Source organism: Triturus cristatus, chromosome 9, assembly GCF_964204655.1.
Source record: "Triturus cristatus chromosome 9, aTriCri1.1, whole genome shotgun sequence".
NCBI lineage: Eukaryota > Metazoa > Chordata > Amphibia > Caudata > Salamandridae > Triturus > Triturus cristatus.
The window spans coordinates 1058461491-1058478705 of record NC_140592.1 but is presented as its reverse complement, the minus strand read 5'-3'; the positions used below and the strand labels follow the sequence as shown (position 1 = coordinate 1058478705).

The window sequence follows — 17215 nt, the reverse complement described above, 5'->3', positions numbered from 1 at the left end:
GAAGTTTACAAAATGTAAAGAACTATAATATCATTAGTGGGTCAAAAGATCCCAGATACACAAGTGAAACAAGTGAAACACCGCCTAAGAAAAATAATAATAATGGGCATATCCCTTGAAAGGACGAAATCCCTCACTCACCAGAGGTGACATGCTTCATCATTGGGATTCTCCAATCCCAGAGGAAACCCCTAGTTCCTCTGGGGGCTACAACTCCCTCACTGTGAGGGAGGAGCACACGGATGTTTTGTTGTTCAAATAAATGGGATGTACTAAATCCACAATGGCGAGCTAGTGGTATAAGTGAGGGCGCAGCGCAGAAAAAATATTTTTGTTATTTATAATTTATGTGATATAAAGTGCAAGTGAAAGTAAAAATAGCTCAAGAGCGTCAGAGCACCGCTTTGTTCATAGTGCGTCCTTGGCTACAATTAAAACGTTAGTGCACCACTAGTCAACTATTTTTTAGACCATGGTGATGGTGATAGTTGTCAACATGTTTCAGCCTTAGAGCCTACAGATGTGGCACGGCTTTCGTCAGGACTCGAAACAGCTGCTGCGTATCAGAAAACCAGAAAAGGATACTCTGGGTCCAACACCTTAAGTCAAGTGCATCATGAGAAAAGACCACCTGAAAGAGACCCAAAAACCACTAATTTGAAAAAACGGTTTTGCACACACAAACAGGATTAAAGTAATTAATTAATGACAGTATGCTGTCAAAAAAGGAAGGACTTACCCGTGAATACTGGGTAAGTCAGCCAACCTCTCACTGGCAACTGCTCAGGAAAAGTGCACCGCTCTATGAAAAAGTAAGGTGATCGCTGTTATAGTAACAATCAGATCTCTATCCTTAGGGGGTGAAAACAGCTAAACCCTACCGGAGAGTCTATCTAAAAAGTAGGAGTAACATAATGTAACGACAGGGACTCGCAATGAAAGCCACTGAGTTTAAACAAGCAGGCTAAGTGTTGTTTGTCAGGGTGCACAAATGTTTTCTGGCATTAAACGTTGGGTGGACTAACAAAGGGGATAAGACCACTAATGATATCCACACACAACATAAGCCACCTAGTAGTACTCAACAGTACACCCCAAACAGTATAAAACAGGATTCAAAGCGATTACTTCAAAAACAGGAGATTTCCCCACGAGCGACCTACCTGACCGTCGGTACACCGTGGCCTGAATGAGCCCGATGCCGGAGGTGCCGAGGACAGGAAATCCTCTGCTTCAAAAAGGCAGTTCAACAAGTTTGAATGGCCAATCAGGTGCCTCGATAGTGGTCGGTCAAGATCACACGGAACAAGCTTCGGTTAACTACAGCGCGCATGCGTCAAGAAAACACTGCTTCGCGCATGCGCGTAAGACCAATCCTGGTCTCCATATAGCGCATGCGTAAGTGAATACATGAACGCTCCGATCGGGACCATCATCTCCCTCACCGTGAAACGACGCATGATCGTCATGCCTAGAGGATACAACCAGAACAAGCCCATATGCATCAGTAATCATTTGGCGAACAAGTCCTCCTCTTTAACACTACTCTTTGGGAATTAAAGAAATGCTATAAACAACACAACGTTGTAACTCCCAAAGGTGCTGATGTTAGAATGGAGAGTATATCAATAACCAAAGAGCGCTATATGGTTCTGAAAATGCATGTAAGATTACTGGAAAGAACTGCATGAACCCCATGTAATCTCCAACAAGGAAAAAGAAAAAAGACACTGGGGTGCCTCATTGAAGACCCACATAGATAGTGTGAAGTGTCAGAAGAAATCATGATGTGAATGATGCGACCAAGAAATCTCATGGTGAGGCTTATAGTGACAACCACGGAATATCATCATTCATGCCATTGGTATCTGTGTGTAACTTGTACACCCACCATTGTTCCCGTTTGAACAGAAATGCTGAGATATCAGTGTGATGAGGTGGAATGAATGGTTTCTCCAAAACTGTCCATTTGAGATCGTTGGAATTATGTCGCATAGTCAAGAAATGTTCTGTCAATTTTGTAGACGCCCTGCCACAGCGTATTGTACTCTTGTGTTCTAATATACGAATCTTGACCTTTCTAGTGGTCATGCCCACATATCGTAATGCACAAGGGCATGTGATCATGTATATTAGGTTATTACTGTTACAGTTGGTGTGAGAATTGAGGCGCCAAGGTCTTGGTGATCCTATATCAATCTCAGTGGTCGTGGTGGTATGCGGGCAAGCCGCACATGAACCACAAGGAAAATGTCCTTGTACCGCTGGCAAACCCCATAGAGTGTTCTGAGTTTCTTTGTTTTTGACCCGAGGTCGGGTGTGCACTAACCTGTCCTTTAGATTAGTACTACGTTTGAATGCAAACAATGGACGTGGTAATGCTTCATCATCTATGTTCAGAATCTTCCAATGAGATAAGATGGTGTTCTTAATCTGATTGGAAAATTTGCAAAAGGTATGGACACACGTCAGTCTATCCTGAGTCTCTTTCTTCAGTTTTGGTTCCAATAATGCTTCACGATTGTTGTTGAGTGCTCGTTTGAAAGATCTTTTAATCAGTTTCTTGGGGTATCGTCTCACTTGTAATTGTTGTGACAAGTTTTTAGCGTGTTCCCGATATTTGGCTGTAGTGGAACAGTTCCTCTTTACCCTCAAGAACTGGCCAAAGGGTAAATTATCCCTTAGGGCTTTGGGATGGTAGCTGTCGTACAGCAATAAGGAATTCCTTGCTAGTGGTTTTCTATATAGTTCAGTATCAAGCCCCCCGTTGGAAGGTGTAATCAAAACATCCAAAAAAGGAAGTTGTGTTCTGCTGTATTCACACGTGAAGTTAAGAAAGGTGTTACAGTTATTCAGCCATGTCTTAAATTCCAGTAGTGATGGCAAAGAGCCCCGCCAAACTACAAAAATATCATCAATATATCTCTTCCATATGAGAATATTGGTTAGATAGGGATTGATGATATTAAGAACCTTCTCAGACTCGAACACATGTACATACAGGTTCGCCAGGCTGGGAGCAAAAATGCTCCCCATTGATGTACCCGATATCTGTAGAAAGAATTGTTCCTCGAATTGAAAAAAGTTTTCTTTCATTGCCAGTTTGGCACATGCTACAATGAAAGACACAGGTGTAATAGAATCCGGCATCGGGCTCATTCAGGCCACGGTGTACCGACGGACAGGTAGGTCGCTCGTGGGGAAATCTCCTGTTTTTGAAGTAATCGCTTTGAATCCTGTTTTATACTGTTTGCGGTGTACTGTTGAGTACTACTAGGTGGCTTATGTTGTGTGTGGATATCATTAGTGGTCTTATCCCCTTTGTTAGTCCACCCAACGTTTAATGCCAGAAAACATTTGTGCACCCTGACAAACAACACTTAGCCTGCTTGTTTAAACTCAGTGGCTTTCATTGCGAGTCCCTGTCGTTACATTATGTTACTCCTACTTTTTAGATAGACTCTCCGGTAGGGTTTAGCTGTTTTCACCCCCTAAGGATAGAGATCTGATTGTTACTATAACAGCGATCACCTTACTTTTTCATAGAGCGGTGCACTTTTCCTGAGCAGTTGCCAGTGAGAGGTTGGCTGACTTACCCAGTATTCACGGGTAAGTCCTTCCTTTTTTGACAGCATACTGTCATTAATTAATTACTTTAATCCTGTTTGTGTGTGCAACACCGTTTTTTCAAATTAGTGGTTTTTGGGTCTCTTTCAGGTGGTCTTTTCTCATGATGCACTTGACTTAAGGTGTTGGACCCAGAGTATCCTTTTCTGGTTTTCTGATACGCAGCAGCTGTTTCGAGTCCTGACGAAAGCCGTGCCATATCTGTAGGCTCTAAGGCTGAAACATGTTGACAACTATCACCATCACCATGGTCTAAAAAATTGTTGACTAGTGGTGCACTAACGTTTTAATTGTAGCCAAGGACGCACTATGAACAAAGCGGTGCTCTGACGCTCTTGAGCTATTTTTACTTTCACTTGCACTTTATATCACATAAATTATAAATAACAAAAATATTTTTTCTGCGCTGCGCCCTCACTTATACCACTAGCTCGCCATTGTGGATTTAGTACATCCCATTTATTTGAACAACAAAACATCCGTGTGCTCCTCCCTCACAGTGAGGGAGTTGTAGCCCCCAGAGGAACTAGGGGTTTCCTCTGGGATTGGAGAATCCCAATGATGAAGCATGTCACCTCTGGTGAGTGAGGGATTTCGTCCTTTCAAGGGATATGCCCATTATTATTATTTTTCTTAGGCGGTGTTTCACTTGTTTCACTTGTGTATCTGGGATCTTTTGACCCACTAATGATATTATAGTTCTTTACATTTTGTAAACTTCAGAGTAGACCCCAGGGTTTCACTTGGCATTGGGTAGATGAACAGCTCTCTGTGGGGTTATCTGGGGAAAGTATGGCAAGGTGGTGCAGAAGCGGACCATCTTGCGATGGATAGTACTCTATATTAAAATCTACCATGCGTTGGCTAAGAAGCAGCTTCCAGAAAGACTGAGGTCTCTTTCCGCCATAGCTAAAGCTGCTACCACTGCTTTTGCACGTGAAGTGCCTGTCATGGATATCTGTCAAGCAACTATATGAACATCAGTGCACACGTTCAAGATGCACTACTACCTTGAAACTCAGATCTACCGTGATGGGCTTTTTGCCTGTTTGGTCCAGCAAGACCTTTTAGTATGAGCCACTCCACGGGCCCTTCACCTTGGAGAGGTACTGCTTTGATATCTCTTCACAAGGTGAGGAATCTTTGGTTAGAAGTACTCAGCAGAAGAAGAAGCTGGCACTCCTCTGGTGGATACTTTGCAGATTACCCAGCACCCTCCCACCTCCCCGCTCTATGGAATGGTTTCCCTTTCATCTAAAAAGGGCCAATTATAGGAATCTGCACACTGTTTCTTCTGATTTGCTGATGGGCTCCACATTTGATGGTGGGAGTAAGCTTGTGATATAAACTGATGTCAGCATACATGCATGGTGCTTATATGTGGCTCTAATTCTCACTTCTGAGCAGAACAAGGAGTTGCACTGCACCACCTACCCTCACCCTGTAGCCATGCTTTTGGCGTTTTCTCATCCAGTCTAGTACCTGGGGATATTCACAAGATGAGTAATCTGCTGTTAAGTAGAGTATCCAGAGAAAGCATTACCAAAGGTAAATAACCTGTTTACTATGCTAGGAAGTCCCATGTGTGAAGAGCTCTTGCATTCTTCAATTTTGTCCCCCTTTGAGCATGACAATCATGTGGGCTGCGGGACCTCCCTGTAACACAGACTGAGACCATTGATCTAAGGTTAGTGTGGGCACTTAAAGTGACAGCCTCTCTTGAGAGTGGTTTCATCCTCTCCTTAAGATACTTATTGGCCTCCCCATGTAAAAGGTCCTACCAATCCCCTTTTAACTGGTTATTCAAGTGCACCAGGGAAGAGCTTCTTCCATTCGAAGCTTGACGCAGTATCTTTGCAAGAACAATCACTCCCAGCACCTCCCTTCCATATCATCTTTTTCGCTTTGCTTGATCAGCTTCTACAAGACGTGAATTGCTGTCTGGGTCCAAAATGCTTCTGTAGCTGGGCCGGCTGGATTGATGTGATAATGTAGTGACCATGGGATATCTGATTGCACAAGTCCTCCCTCCCCCAAATTTTAAACTGTGCACTAGTGCTGATTGGCCAGCTCTGAAGATAAATACTGCTTGATCAGTGCATGGTTCCAGAAATTTTCAGTCACCAAGCAAGAAGATGTACATCAGTATAGCTAGGGAGGACGGATATCCAGGCATAGAGTCTACCTTACTGTTTACCCCTCTTCCCAAACTGGGAACTGAGCCTGTAACTTGAATGCTACTGGAAGGACTTCTATACTACCTTGCAAGGATAAGTGCCCTGCCTTTTGTGGAAGGATGTTTCTGAACCGCACTCTGCAGCAGAGAACATGCTTGGAAGGAGTTCATTAAGCCAGCTGCCTATGGTACTGTGGGAACCGTAGTGAGATTTGTGCTGCTCTATGACATGAGGCCACCCAAGTTGCTGTGCAGAAGAAGCACCTACAATTTACAGAGTCACTTGGGGACTAAGGGAAAAGTAATCACCGGCATTATGATTGGGTGAGCAGCTTTGTCCCTCAACCACCCAGTGTCTCAAGCACTCTCCTGGCGAGACCACAGCCTCAAAATCCATCTAATTCTTTTACTCTAATGTGAAAATGTACTAAGCTTCTGACTACAGCTCTCTCTTTACTGGAGCTGCACTGGAGTCTTGAATTTATGCCTGCAGTAACCTAAAACACAATAAAAGTACAATCATGATAAAACTGTTTTTAGAATAAGAGTGATGTGAAGTACATTCTGCTTAGCCTGAGAATACTGGTGAAGAGGCACTAGTTTAAACCTTTAGACCCCCATCCACTCCAAGCCCTACCAATAAAGGCTTCCTCTCGCTTACTGATACCCAGGGACTATGCGCCTGAGCTCTGGTACAATTGCACTGGATGTTGACCTCCTCCCTTCACTCCCATTCAGTAACTCTTTACTACTTGGATATGGGTGGGCTCTCTAATCTCTGTTCCATGCTTCTCTCACTCTCTTCTGGGTCCCAGGAGGGTCTTCTCTGGGTCAAAAGGCTGACATCACATCCTGACCCTTCCACTTCTTCGACCTTTGTCACAGTCTGTCCATGTGAGGTTCTTGACTGCACATTGATTCCACCCACTCTCATGAAGCCTTTGATGTTTAAAAAAAAAGTATTTAAGTTGAGCATCACCTTTAGCTTAGAAGGAAAGAGGAACATGTACTGTTACGACTCTGTTTCTTCTTTACCTCATCACAGGACATGCTCTGCTAGTGCACGATCTGTGTGTATTTTGAAAAGAACTAATGTGGGCTGCCTCAAATGTCACTTGCCACATTTCCTCTGCCATCCTCTGTGCTACATCTCTGTCGCTATAATTGAGTAGATAAGTGCAATTGGAATTGGGGAGCCCCCAGTAGTAGTCACTCATTCAGGGCCCAGTATGCCTGCTTCATCCCAGAGCACATTTACAGTTCTCCATTATGGATAGACTGTGCTGTTTTCAGTGTTTGTTTTTTGTGGATTTCAGTGGTGTTCTCTCAGTGTTTTCCAAACCATTTGAAATCAGTGCTGATCAGTCTTTATTCAGTTGCTTAATCCCCAAAATAGATAAAACTGTTTTTCATGGTGATTGGTATGAAGCACATATTTCAAAGAGTAGTAATAAAGGGTATGCAGTGTCTACTCATAGGCAGTGTGTCAAATGGACTTATGTCAGGCTTTCTTAAGCATAGAAAATCGGTGTATTGCACTCTCACTCACAACCCTCAATTACCCTCTCTCACATTTCCTTACCTTTCATGCTAACTCCATCAGGACTATGCCTGGTTTGCAAGATGTTTCATGGATTAAAAAAGTGAGAGTGCTGTATCCAATTGTTTTATAAACAAATTCCTGGGCATGGATGTCATTCACCTACTTCTTAATGAATATTATGACATTGTAGGGGTGGTCTACCCTGTCAATAGCATAGTACCTTGTGAAACCTTTGAAATGTTGAATTATATAAGATTAATTTTAGTCCTGCATTTTAAGGTAGCTCAAACTTGATGCTTTAAGCTTACTTGCTACTGCTTTTCTGCACTCTTTATCTGACTACATTAAGGTAGTGCTGCTGTTGTGTGGGCATTCTTAGTTGCCAAGTGTCCCCATGGCAAATGTCTCACCTTAAGTCCAAAAAGGGATAACTTTATTTGATTAAAATATAATCATAAAAGCAGGACATATATACCACACATATACAAAATAGGTAATTAAAATGACCAAGAATGATATAAAAATATGAGTTTTAAAACTAAGTAGCAGCAACATATATATTTTTTAAATTGATAATGTAACAAAGAAATGAGTGTTACTTTCAGAATCTGGGAAGAAGGCCCAGATTTGCAAGGAGACCCGGAGAGTGTGAACGTTTCATTAAAACAGCTGTAAAATGTCAGTATCAATGAAGAATCGTCTGGTTCGCATACCCTAGTATTTCAGGCATAGAGAACACAGGGGAGACCAGAGTGAGGTTTTGTGGGTCTACAGTTTTGTTTTAGTCACCTGTAGCCCTCTTTAAAATTGCTACCGGGCCTGCAATTTGCTGGTTAAATTCACGATATACATGAAAAATTGTAAAACTTATGTTTAAGGCTGTGTTCTCTGGGTTCAAAGCCGCAATGATTGCCTGCCTGCAGGACCGAACTCCCAGTCTATTCCATTCTGGCCTCAATTTTAATCTGCGCTGAGTCAAGAGTGCGTAGCAGAGGCATACAACATGCTCCATAGATTCCACAGGGGCCCCACAACCCCTGCACTGTTGGTTATCTGACGTGCGACGCCAGATAGGTAAGTGTTTCAGCAGGTGCCATTCCCCCAGTCTAAGCGCCATAAATCGCAATTTTAGATACAAAGAATGTGTGCAGGGCAGATATGGCGACGGTGATGCCAACTTGTAGGAATTGATTACTGCCCATGCATGCTTGCGTTTGGCAAGAGAAGCTTTGTCGATGGTGTGGGACAGGATGCGAATGCACTTCTTGATGCTGGTTTTAAAAGCTGTTTGACTGGGGTTTATGTTCCAAAGGTCGCCTGCTGAAAATTGCTGTACACATTCATTGAAGAACTTACTGTAGGTCCCACTTAGATTATTAAAGCTAATGTCTGACCACAGCATTGACTCAAGAGACCCAGCTTCAGCCCGCCTTAGCTTATGGCACAGATTTAAGTAGGCACCTGAGCTGGAGATTTCTTAGTTTAAAAGGCCCAGTTCTAGTCTAATCTGTGCGGCGGAGGCAGATTTCGGCGTATGAAAAACACTTTTATAAATCTTGGTCACGTGTTGGTTTAATGTTGTGCTGATTTTTCCCCTGAAAATTTCAATACCGTATGACAGCGTGGGGCCAACTTTGGCTTTCATGACTTCCATCATTGGTATTAGACTCGGACCCATCAGAGTTTTTGAGAGTTTTGAGAAGTTCAATAGGAGAGCTGTGGCTTTCATTGAAATGTCACTACGGTGTTTGGCGAAGGTGCCCCTGGAGTCAAAGTTAACCCCCAAGTATTTATAGGATTTTCCTACAACAAGACCAGAATTGTTGTACGACCAGCCAGCACCTCCATGACGTTTTCTGCTGAATATGACCACTTGGGTTTTCATTAAGTTAACCTCTAGGCTGTTCTAACGGTATAACTATGTAGTTTGTTTAACAATCGTTGCAGCCCTACTCGGTTAAGACTGAAGAGAGCAAGGTCATCGGCATACAGAAGGTTACTTAGCTGCACACCACCGATCTTAGGGGAATGGCTATCTGTCTCGTCCAGTTCGGCTGCGAGGTCGGCAATAAACAGGTTAAAGAGCAGTGGGGCTAGCACACACCCCTTTTTCACTCCTCGTGTTGTTGAAATTTTTCTAGACAGATTTGTGCCAGGACCAAGCTTAACTTGAATCCAGGTGTTAGTGTGTAATTGGACAATGGCCTCCAGTAGTTTGACCAGGAATCCCCATTTCGTTAACTTTGCCCAGAGCGCTGCCCTGGGGACCCGGTCAATGGCCGCTTTAAAATCCACGAAACAACAAAAGACCAGCTTAGATGAAATAAGCGATTTATCAATAAGTATTGATAATGCCAGTAGATTGGACGTTGTACCTGAGTTTGCAGTAAAGCCCGTTTGGTTTTATGGAATCAGACCTTTTTGGTCAGCCCAGGAGCTCAATTCTTCAAGTAAGATGCTCGCAAAGTGCTTTGCCTCATTGTCCAGTAAGGCTATCAACCTATAGTTGTTTGGGAACGAATGGGCGCCGGACTTGTATATTGGGTGAATTACTGCACCTCACCATGAGTCTGGTATGGTTGAACAACTCAGCTCAGATCTGAAGGGGGTTGCTAATTGTTGTGTCCAATAGGGAACGTTTTCTTTAAACAAGGCCTTTGGCAAATCATTTGGACCTGGCGCTCCGTCTGGTCTCGCTTTTGATAGTATTTTGGCCAGCCTTGCTTGGGTAATAGAGATCGTCTCGCATTGAGGCTGCGTCAGCTCTTGGGAGCTATCCTGGCGCTCCAAAGGCCCGTCTTTGGTCATAATGGAGGTGTTTGTTACTAGAGAGTCCGCTCCTCCATTGGCCTTAAAATGGTCAGTCAAATGGCACTCCCCTGTCTGGTTGTTCCATTTTTTTGTCTGTTCAGTAATGCCCAAAAGGTTCTTGAGTTGCGATTTTTACTTTCCCAAAGAAGTTTGCACCAAAATTGATCAAGGTGAAGTTGTTTGTCTTTTTGGTGCGCCTGTCTATATTAGCAGTTTTGTAGTCGATCAAGCGATCGTTAGATTCTGGATGCTTCCTAGTTGCCCGCAGGGCGGTATTTCTGATCTTCTTTAATTTCGTGGTTTGGCTTGAAATGGAAAACTGGGAGCTACGAATAGTCGTGTGAGAGTGCGAATGCAATGGGAAGAGGTTTAACAGATGGTAACAAAAATTTTACCAATCAGCAATGTGAGAAACTATAGAGGAGGGGCCACCTAGTGTAAAAGACAGACATTCCTTATTGATGTTAATACTAATTTCATTGTTCCATCTTAAGCGTTTTACATTTTCTGAGTGGACTTCCTTATGGGTTATTGGGGCGGAATTATGATAAACTGGATTAGTATTGATGATAACGACTTGTGGACGATGGTCGCTCTCTGATCGAGCTTTAATGCTGTCGTTTTCCAAGTGGGAAAACATGGCTAAGTTACAAATGTTTTAGTCTAAAAAAGAAAACTTTTGTCCATGACCAATTTGGGGGAGTATCCTGAGTCAACCTACCGTTCATTACAATGAAACCTGCACTAAAAAGTTGCAACACACAGAGCTCCCCCAATGCGCAGTATGAATGATTTGGGGGTTTAGACTGAGACTTCAATGCAGACAAAGACAATGAGGGGAGACCTTCCAGGTCCGACAGGTTTCCCTGAAACAAGTTAGTATTGAAGTCCCCGGTAAGCAGACAGTCGGCATAGGGAAAGGCCACAACCAGATCGTTCAAGATTTTAAGCAGGAGATTTAGGTGAGCCCCTTTTGTCCATACGCTTGGGTTGATGTAAGCATTAAGCAGCTGCAGAGGTCGCTTTTGTCTCCACGAGCTAACTTTAACTCCAAGCAACCAGTCCTCATCGAAGTTTAATAACTCTGTTCGACCCTTTAGGCTGCATGAGATGTAGATAGACAATCCTGCCTTGGGGCGGACATGGTTGCTGACTGACGGCTGGTTTCCAGTATTCAATAAATCCATCAATAGGACAATTGCGGGTGGCCCATGTTTCCTGAACAGCAATTAGATCGTGACTAAAAGTAACGTTTCGAGTCTCTGGTGAAGACATTTTGAGGTGAAGGCCACTAATGTTCCATGAACACAGGGAGAGGCGAGGCGGTGGCTGGTGATTTATGGGATTTATAAATTGAGGCTGTGGGATGTTAAATTTGACAGCCTCCAAAGGGTTCCGTTCCGACAAATTTTGTCCGAATGGTCAGGCTAAGTTTTTACAAGACAAAGCTGCTGATAGTCACCCCCAGTCTTGGGTTTCATTGCAATTTGGGAGTGCGGACCATAGACATCCTGTTAAAGGTGCATCTCCTACTGCATTTTTAAAAATTGAATATGGTTTACTTCTATCACTGGTCAAGGTCCGACACAGACTTGTCTGAGTGGCCGGTTGCTTGGCTATTGCCATGGGGTAGCCTGGGTTAAAGTGGGGATAGATCTTGATTCCGCATGACCGGAAAGTGGCTTTACAAGCTAGGAGAACTCGAGCCCAAGTAGCAGATTTAAATGTTACCAAGGTTACTTCAGAGGGTTGCGACCCTCTTGGTGGAAGAAATTCTATATATTCAATATCTTCAGATGCCAATTTATCAAGGCCCAGAACTTCTTTCGATAATCTGATGATGTCTGTTCTATTGAGAACATCATGATGGCTTTTTGATTTATATTCAGGGACAAGGAGAATTTTGAAGCACTGGGGATCGCTGACAGGACTTGATTGACAATGACTATTGTCGTTTAAAGTGTTTTTTTCAATTCGAGGGTCGGGTGCTATTCCAGGGTAAGACAAAGTATTATCTCGAAGCCCTGCCGAAGTTGTCAAAGAGTCCTCAGGTAGCTTTAATGTGTTCTTAAAGGTTACTTTTGGATGGTAGCCTCCAGCACTTAATGGAGCAGTTTGAATACAAGAATAAAGAATGGGTTGAATTTGAGTAATCGTTTCAATAAGCGAGTTTGTGTTTACAGCTTGTATTTGACCAGTTACTTGGTCCATACCAGTTAAAAACTCTTTTGGTTTTTCAACGGCTGCAACTTCGTGAGGATTTGATGCAGGACTTCTTCGGCAGGAAGGGGAATTGGGTTGAGCCTGGTGGTGTGCAGGAGTGAACTGATGGACGTTTAGCGTTGGAGGGGCTGTTGTAGTCAACTGGTCCTGATTTGATGGAGTAGGGCTCCGAGTTCTTAAACAGTGGAAACAATTTAGGGAATACAACTGCATGTTTTGTAATTAATTTGTTTCTTTGTTTGCGTTGATGTTTTTTCTCTCCCTTACTAAGAGGGTGGAGCGGTTGAGAGATAATCTTAGAAGGGGATGAGGCCAAGGTGGATGGCTTAGGATCCAGGTCTACCTTAGGAGGATCGACCGCATTTGTTGAGCCACTCACAATTTGGGGGCTCAGCAACAGTGGTGGTGTCTGCTTGACCGGCATTGTCAACCCTTGAGCTATATGGTGCGATTTAAATGCTACAGAGGATTTCGCCTCTTTGCTTTCTAGGGTCCCGTCTGCCCCTGATATCAGTGGCTTGTCATTTAGTTTGACGGGGTCTGTACACTGTACATGGTCCTGAACCTGGCCCTTGCTGACACTGCCTCCTGATAGTTGTTTGACTTCATCTAAAACACAGTTTAAAAAAGCTGGAAGTGCTGAGAGGCTGTCAATGATGGGTGAACAACAGCAGACTGACTGGACCAGGTTTGAAGATGATTGTGCCCTTATTATTAGATTGTTTAAATTCTCTAACGTATTGTCGATACCTGCTGTAAACAAGGCTAAGGTGTTCAAAAGGGCGACTTGCGTGTCCAATATATCAGAATGATAGTTTAATGCCGTGACTGTGGATTGGAAAGTTTGCAACAGTTGTGGCCATAAGTTTGACATAGATGTCGAAGGGGCAGCTTGTGGATCAGGTTCTAATTTCATATCGGATAATTTATCTGAATCTTTGAGAAAAAAGGATAGATCCAGTGACGACTGATCTTTTAGGTCTTTTGTAACAGATCCTTGTTCGGACTTTGTGAAAGCTGTGGCTGCAGCTGTAGCGGTAGCTGTGACTGCTACTGTAGTTGCTGCTACATTTGAAAGCGTTTGCAGTAGTAGCGGTGTGACATTCTCCTTTGGAGACCTTTCCCGTTGGGTTACGGTGGGACTAGGTATTCCGAAGCTTGAAGATTGGTTGTTTTGTGCAAGTAAAGGGCTTGAACACAATTGTTGTAGTGACATGGACGTGAAAATATCTGACTGTTGTAACACAGCATTAGATTTTAGTTCAGTTGTTTCAGTCCATGAGTGATTTTTTTAAAGCAAGTGATATGCGTTTTTCCTGAGGTGAAAGTGAATGAAAAGATAATGACTGCTGGGTGGCCGGAGAGGTTACCATGGTAAGTGCTGGGGGCGTTTTCAAGTCGTCCTCAGATAACCTGACGCAAGGATTAATACTGGGGGTAACCAATGACGGTGTGGTTTTACTAGTTAGTGACGTATGAATGGTTGCCTCTGTTATTTGTTGGAAGGTGCTAGCCATAGGCTCCTCCAAAGTTTGTAGGGGGTTAAGGGGCTTGACTGTTCCAGGTGTTTTTTTTTAATATTCCAGAATCGAAAGGTCCTGACCTTTTAACAGACATCACGTTTTATTTTGGGATTTGAAACGTTTCTGTTAACATCATGAATATGGGCTCAAAATCTCTAGCAGTAAAGTGCAGTTAGGGAAAAATCCAGAATCCGCTGCATTTACCTCACATATAACAATGGGACACCATGCAACTCTGAATTGTATTGGTATGTGGCAAGTCTTGTCACATTTTTACCACTATCCCATTTGCACAGTAACACCATTCGTTTCACAGGTACCTGTCGCTACCCCTTTGCATTGAATGTCTAAAGTCTGGCTTGTTTGGCATGTGACTTGCTATCAATACTGACTTGTTAGAAAAGGGGGCTGATGCATAAAAGGGTTTTTACCCATTCTGTTTCTGTGGGTAAATGTAATAGTACATATTGGTCATGATTTGTATGAGCCAGCCATTTCACCCATCGGTGAAAGAATTACCATTGCCAAAAGATCAAACATGATTTTAATATTCCCAAATTTTCTTCTGTGATCAAATAATTAGATGAGAACTAAACTAAACCCCTAAATCTTGCATCTTTAAAACAAGCACCCAAACTAAAGGACACAAAAGCAAGAATAAACCACATTTTAGTGGCAACCGTAAACAACAAATCTCTAGCAGAATATTCTTACACCAATCTTTTCTTGCACTACCTTGTATAACAAACTTCCATTGTGTTGGCTCCTTCCAGAAAGAAAGACAAATTACATATTCTCTCACACTTTCCTTAATTTGAATGACAATTTAGTTTCTGTTTGATCAGTGTTCTATATGTTTACACTAAGGAGAGTTGTTTCCGAGGCAAGATGGCGTCCGCAAACTCAGACGTGTGAACTGATCGCTCCCGGGTTTCCCACATTTATACTGACCGGGAGTCTGCCTAGAGACAATGTGTCAGTGAACGTCACTCATTTAATGGCAGGTCGAGAGGACATTTACGCTGCGAGAAACAGCTCTACGGATTTGAAAATATCTGAGAGCGGATGCTAGGCACGCTACTGAGAATGCCTCTGAGGCTGTGACTCCTTGGTGTTACAGTTAATTTTGCATGCCGCTGATCGCCTGTGTGAAGACAGAGTTATAAAAACTACGGAACGTTTACCTGTTCGAGGCCCCGCTGGAATGCTGAGCATTGCGGCAGCCGTGATTCCGGCAGGATTGCGGCGATTGCGGAGAGGGTACTGGAGTGCTCGGTGTGGTGTTCTCGTGGCCGCAACGTTCTAAGGCTGCTGATTAGGAACACACAACACTCCTCCTGCGATGCCGCTCAAGGCTGACAGAGGGAGAGCTCGCCCCCTAGATGATACAACCGGTGGTGGAGCGGGACCTGGATCAGCGATCACCAGAAACTCTGTAGGTTTAAATCATGGCAACAAAGTTACCAAGGGGGATACAGTTTTAACCGAGGAAAAAACACTCAAAGACACCTCTGGCAAGCGCACTATTCCTCTGTTGTCCTCTAGGGGAAGAGAGAAGAAACGAGCATTTACAATGCAATGGTCTTGGCATTGTTAACGTTAGAGCTATTGGCATTGCTCATGACTCTCTCAAATGCGAGACCTATTGCATTTGCACCAGAGGCGCAACTAGAGCTAAATTTCGGGGGGGGCTGAGCAAAAATTTCGGGGGGGCTGAACTTTAAGCAATAGGCAGAGTGGAGCTGCAGGGGCTCTTAGAAGGGGTGAAACAACAGCAAGGCCTCATTAACATGCAAATGGTCTTTTAAAGACCTGTGAAGTTCTCGGGTGCGGCTGCTTTTTTGCCCGGGAAGGTGTCTCATCCCGGGCTGCCACACACGACGGGCGGGGGGGGGGGGGGGGGGGGGGGGGGGCTGAAGCCCTGTGAGGCCAATGGGTGTTGCGCGCCTGATTTGCACCCACACACACAAAGCCACCCACACACACAGAGCTACTCTGCATCAAACATAAAATAAGATTGATTGATTGATTTATACTTTATTCGATAACAAGTATCATAAAAGTAGTTACAATTCAGCATGGATAAAACCACAAGAAATAAAAAACATATAAAAGTATACTTTAGAAATTTCCACAAAAAAAAAAAAAAATACAAAACTTTTAAAAGGGGGAGATTAAATAAAACAGTGGTAAGAGGATGTAGGCAGGAGATACAAATCCAATAATAGAAAATTATTTCATATAGATGGCATGAAAAGACAAAAATGGCAATCTAAGCGATACTTGCTTCAACCAGTTTAGAGCGTAGTTGCCATGCTTTCCCAAGGTATTTAGCTACCCCACAAATTACCATCATGGATGTGGTATCCGTTGTTAGGATGCGGAGGGCCACTGATGATTGCCTGGTTCCCAGATTACTACAAACTGGGGATAACCAGCGTTTTCTGGGTGCCCTGTATGCCTTACAGGCAAACAGGAAATGCCCCAGTGACTCAGTAGGATTGGAACATCCCGGGCAAGCTGTGCAATTAGGTTTAAAAATGTTCCAGCTGTTTGTAAAAACATTAAGGGGTAGCGTACCAAACCTCATTTTGAGGAACAAAGCTCTGTCCCTTGGTGAAGAGATGAAATCTAGAAACGGTTCCAGCTTCGGTACTGGCTTGGAGGTCAAAAATGCGTCAGTCAAAGTGCCCAGCTTTGGGTTTGTCAGAGCCATTCCCTCTACGCTTGACCAGTATAATTTTTTAATAATATCTTTTGGCGGGGGCTGCTGCAGGAGTCATTCTTCTTTTAGCCCTAGCTTAATTACCATATCCCTCAAATTTTTCAGCCATGGGATCAGCCTGGAACCATTTAGAGTGATAAGTTCGTCAAGGACTGCTGCATAATTGCTCAGTTCTGGGGTCCTCCTAAGCCGGACCCAAAATAAAACGGGGCGGAGACCAACAATGTCTTTGATGGAACGACGTCCCAAATCATAGAGTAGCGGCTTGGTAGGAGTGGAGACTGGAAGACCCACTAATTCTCTCATAAATTTGTGTTCAACAGAGACTAGGTCGGCAACTCTTTCCGATCCCCACAATTCGGACCCGTAAGTAGCAGCAGAGAGGGCTTTACCCTCATATACCAATAAAGCAGGACTAATAGGCTTGGTAGAGGATAAACAATGGTCTCTAAGGATTGCTCCTGTCACTCTCTTTAAATTTAAAGACATTTTGACAATGTGGGAATCCCATTTCATTTTAGAGTTTATCCTAACCCCCAAATAATCAAAGGCGTCCACTTCTTCTAATGGGGTGCCACTTAATGCGA

At 43.5% G+C, this 17215-nt stretch overlaps 2 protein-coding genes across 3 annotated transcripts in view; one reads left to right on the top strand and one right to left on the bottom strand.

Moving 5' to 3' along the window:
* Positions 1 to 15202, bottom strand: part of LOC146799375 (endogenous retrovirus group 3 member 1 Env polyprotein-like) — a 149782-nt gene extending 134580 nt beyond the window's left edge. Inside the window, exon 1 of the mRNA XM_085626937.1 lies at positions 15088 to 15202. The gene's annotated coding sequence lies outside the window, so the exon portion shown is untranslated. The remainder of the gene's footprint in view (positions 1 to 15087) is intronic.
* TOGARAM1 (TOG array regulator of axonemal microtubules 1) overlaps positions 1 to 17215 on the top strand; it is an 846610-nt gene that overhangs the window by 561840 nt on the left and 267555 nt on the right. The gene's annotated exons all lie outside the window — the stretch shown is intronic.